The following is a 5,537-nucleotide window of genomic DNA, read 5'->3' as shown; positions in this document are numbered from 1 at the left end:
GTTGCTTTTAGCAAGGAATTTTACACTTATTGTTCAATACTGATTGGTTGCAGGAACAGATTCTTGAAAGGGTGGTCTAAATGATTGTAGCTTCCTACACAATTGGTCTAAAATTAATTCTGTATAAACCAAAACGTCTTGTAAATTAGATATTTTTACCAGAAGAAAACTTCCGTTGCTTGATAAATGTGAAATGCTTTTGGAAGTATTGTTTTAGAGTATATTTATTACAAGTTCATATTTTATAAGTATACTTTATTTAACTATAATTCGTGATAATGAATATTTCAGTGAAGGATGTATCAGTATTGTATTCTGGATAAAGAACTTTAAATTGGGAGTCTTGTTATATTAAAGTGTGTACTGGAGTGTTCAAATAATGAAGCGCAACAAATTCATGTTGAATTTACTTTTAAATTAATAAACAGTTACCAATATTAATAATTTATTCAACAGAATAAAAACATTTGTGCCAGACATTTCCTGTCAATAAGACAAAATGTGCGGCTAGGCAAAACAAATTTAACTCTTTAACTGCCAGACCATGTTTCTTATTCGATTGTATTCAGAATCCGTTTTTATCATTCATGTACTTCATATATGCGGTCATTATTGTCCATTGCTCAGCAAAATATATTATGTAAGAACAAATATAAACAACAATTCAGCATAAAAATACGGATTGATCTAGCTATGCTTGTAAACTGAAAACAATGTGTAACATTCGAACGCTGCTTAACTAATAGATAAGAATGGTACAAATATACATAATATACATATGTACATTTAAATAAGCAGCAACAATAACGCTCCTGTCATACTTTTTATCTGGACAAATTATTATCTGGTTTTTGTTTGGTATTTCTTAGATCAATAATTAGAAGAAACTGGTAGTTCTTTGTTTTTGTGCTTATTCGATTTTAATTTCTTAAACAATATTTGAATAATTAATTTGCTTGTTTTCACTTATGTACTTTACAAGTTATATATTGTATAATATTAGGCTTATGTCAGCTAAAACGGTGTAATATATTCAACTAATGAAGTAGGAGGATTGCTGAGGTCACACATAAACTACAGGTGTTGGGCAAAAACTTCCCTTGTTTGTCATAGATAATTAGATGATCTAAATCAGAAACCGTTGACATATTAGAGTGTATGTAATTATTAAAGATTGCGGTCATATAATTGCTTACATTTACTAGTACTGGTAATTCATCTGGATCGCATAGAACCTAAATGGTCTAAGTTACATGAAATATGTAGAATTTATAATTGTCTTACCAAACTGAATCTGCAATATTTAATTATTGCTTTTTTAACATGCCAAATATTAGAATTTCTACTGCGTGATTATTTTAAACGTGAATAATATTGTCATTTAAAAGTGTAAAAATTAAACATAAAACCCCTAGTGTAACCTTCTACAAGAAAGATGAAATATTGGATAGTATTTTAAAAATGAATAATTGCTTTCTTTTTAATTTTGTAGATGAACGTTTTTATCAACATTCAGCAATATCAGTATCATCATTGATGAGATAATTTTAACAAGTAAACCTTAAATTGATGATGTATTTCAGGTTTATCAATAGTTCCCTAACATACGCACACATAATGAAAGGTATATGTGAAAAGTAACTATCATTTACTATACAAACAAACGTCATTTATTTTCCATGTACTTTCTTGTTTATAATATAGTATCATTTGTTTCAAAGGAAATTACAAACTGGTGTTTAAATTATGTTCTGTAAATCTTTTTTTGTGAAATGTCATGACAACTTGCGCGCTATTCCCTTTATTATGACATTGTTCCTCACTATTATAATAGTACAGGCAAAATTGATTTTATTATACGGCGATAAACAAAGAGATTAACCTTTCCATTAAAATTCTTAAAACTTTTATTTTATCAACATCTGTTTCCAAAACAATATTAATTGGCGTTGTATATTGACACATTGTAGCAATTATGACTTATTACAAAATATCATTTAAAGTATCATAGTGAAATTATTTGATCACACTACTTTAATGGGCGCAAATCATTGTACATGTTTTAGCAAAATGAAATATTCAGAATAAAAGACAACACTTCCATCCTCATGCTGACAGAAAGCAACACATGCTTTAGTTAAGCGCCGCGTTACTTTTAATTTCAAAATGCATCTAATATCAACAGTCCATAAATAAGATAAAAGAAACTGTTTGAGATCATTCGAACATTTACAATGATTGTATCATAGGTTGGGGACCTTTTTGTTGAAAATGTGTCTGAGGTAAATCGTTTACATAAACATGCACAGTGTGATAACTGAAGTGCAGGTATAAGTTACCCGCACTCCAGAGCATGCCCATTGATTGGCTAATTTTTTTCCTGTCTTAACTTATATGACGTCATATTCAGATGGGTTTTCTGGGGTTTCATATTATAACATCAGGGGACGTGTTTATGCTGCCTATGATACAAAAGAGAAATAACATCAAAAAACTCGGTAATCTGATTTATACTCGGGGGCTATGCTCCCTCGTAGAAATGTTTACATGCTCTTTCTAGTACATAGAATGACTAATCTTGTTCGACAAATAGGAGATATATTTGGTTTTATTGTTTGCCTTTATGTTCTTTTAGCGAAAGTGACGGAAGTTACTGTCAACATCTCGTGTCATAAAAAAACGCGCTTCTGATCCTTAATATCGATTGCATAATGTTGAAAGTTTAATCAACTCTCTGCTTGATTTAAAACCTATCAGTCAGGCTTAGCTTCACACTAGTGCTTCGCTTTCATCTTGTGGATCATTCTGTGAATGTCATATGTCGTGTTAATTTTTAAATGATATAAAGAGAGAATGTTGTAATCATATTACTCGTTTAAATCGGTAATACTATAACAAGGAATTTAACTGTTAAATGAATATTATCGTTATGTAAAGTTTGTTTTGAATTAACATTTTGTCATAGTTATGAACACAATCGTGTTAAATTTCAACACGGATTTGGTGCCACAGTTATTGTCCTATGATTCACCAATTATCATCATTATAGATAGCTACTACAACTACTGTAAGAATATATTACAATTATTCTTTGAGCATATGTTTTAAAACGGAGAAATTTAAGAACAAAACATCTACCACAGACCCCGAGCCTTCATATATGGCTTTTACACAAATCTATAAATCTTCATAAATGTAGACAAATGATGTTCCTTACATCCAAAATGTAAATATATGATACGTTTAAGTTTCGTTTTGATTCGACATACTTAAGCAAGTGGATCAAGAATACCTACATCTAAATGGTTACATAGAAAATGGTCATTACATTTTAAAAAGTGTGACAGTCTCTGTCGCTATATCATAACTTGTTGTTCGCTGTCGTGTGCTATGTTAACGTTATTATCTGAAATGTGTTTATTGATGCGTGTATTAACTTAATATTTAGACTTTGTCGACATCAAGTTTTAATGATAAATATTATGTATAACCCTTTTATAAATAGCTCAATCCTTGTTAGCTATATCAAACCAAGTTATAACTCATCCTATTATGCTAAATGTTACATAAAATATTATTCCAGTTATTAATATTAATATCATTTTATTACAAGTCTGCTAGTTTATACAGAACTTATTTTAGTTCGAATGTTTAGGAAGCTATGACCTTACAAACACACTCTCGCATCCGTTCCTAGAACCAACAATTACTGAGCAATGAATGAAAAGTTTCTTTCTCAAGGAAACAACGATTTGCCCCTGACGGATTTCAAACCACGCATCTAACCCTTAGATTACTGGTCCAACATGTTAACCATTCGGTCCAGCCGAACTTTGTCTGCTAACTGCGTGCGCCACATTTTTTTCCAAATAACAAATACACTTATTTATCAAGCATTCCATAAAATGATTTTCTAACTTGATAGACAGGATAAAGATTACTCCTAATGTCGTTCTGTATCATTTGAATAATGACTAGAAAATCATTATTGAAACAAAGTTATAAAACAAATGGTATAATAATGATCCTACTTTTATTTATTTTGATTTTCGTAAATCATACAAATATTAAAAATATCCTGTTCACTATATATAATTTTATTTATGCAAAGTATCACAACTTCAAAATGTGTGAAGTAGAATGTTACTCGTTACAGATAATCATATTTACCATATGGTCTGTAATAAAATTTTGTAAGATTAAGTTCAACATTGGATGCAAAGCATTCGAATAAAGCGTTTTTGTTAAAAAAGCGCTGTCTCGCTTTAGTATGGTCTTGGTATCAATATGATAAATACAATTATTCTGAAATAGCCACAAAAAAGTTCTGCTAAAATCTTAGACTGATATCGACTCCAGGGTAGTTTAGAGTTACTGTTGTTTTAGAATATGATAAACAAGATCAACAAGGAAGGGCGGCGTTCAAATGAAAGCAACCCCTACAGGTGCTGTCATATTAGAATACGGTGTTGTTTGCATCTTCTTACTATGCTATAAAACAAGAACACTATGAATAGCAGTTTGACATTTTATGCTATTGAATTAAATTAAGCTAATTAAACGGAAATATACATTTGTCCCTTGAAAAATGTGTCACGAAAAGAATTAATTCTGTCAGACATCTAACGTTTAATGTCATTAACAAGGTCATAAACGACATCAATCAAGCTTGACCTTTACTTTCACTGCATTAATCTTAGCTAATTGATCGAGATATTACTTCGGCCTAAATTCATCAAACTTTGTAGTGATATTTCATTTCACGTAGTGTACCTACTCGTAATCCTACGGCAGAGAAAAAAAATCTCATACGAAAATAATCTCCAATTTTATATATGGATAGCTCAATAACCTTTATTTTATATCGAAGCACACATATTTGGAGTTTAATTCCATTTATTAAGAAGAAAGGGTAGTTTAAATATTCCGCCGGAATATATATTTCTAGTTCTAATTCAAATAATGTTTCTGTTACATACGAGTGCACTCCAACCTGATTACCTTGAAATTTGTGTGTCAATGAACCGATTCTTTGTCTACCGTGGAAAATTTCTGCCGGTACTGATAACGACGGTAGTACAGGTTAAGAGTAGGGCGCTGCTTATGTGTCACAATTGTAAACAATAATTTTCTTCGATTAAAAACTAATCACTTAATGAATGGAAGATAAATACCGTATGTGCTTATGAACGTCGCCTTTTAACTAGTGTATAACTGTCATATTCGTCCATTGAATTAACGATCGATCTTGACAGTACGTCTTTTTGCGGGAATTAAAACGAGACTCGTCATCATTGTCGCGACGAAAATATTTCTGACATACGGTAGGTGTATTTGAATTTTCGTTATTTTCAGTCACTGGATTTTTGTACACCATGCCCCAACTACCGACTTAAGCAGAATTCAACATTTAAACATGAAAATGGTGAAATTTTGATATTGGAAACAGGATACATCCGAAGATGTGTTCATATGGCGGTTAAATCATAGAACGTTCAATGCGATACTTTCGAGCCATTCCATGAAAAGCGGCTATG

This window comes from Ruditapes philippinarum, unplaced genomic scaffold (genome assembly GCF_026571515.1).
Source record: "Ruditapes philippinarum isolate M1 unplaced genomic scaffold, ASM2657151v2 ctg6852_1_1_1_1, whole genome shotgun sequence".
Taxonomy (NCBI): domain Eukaryota; kingdom Metazoa; phylum Mollusca; class Bivalvia; order Venerida; family Veneridae; genus Ruditapes; species Ruditapes philippinarum.
Note: the sequence above shows the minus strand (reverse complement) of the source record.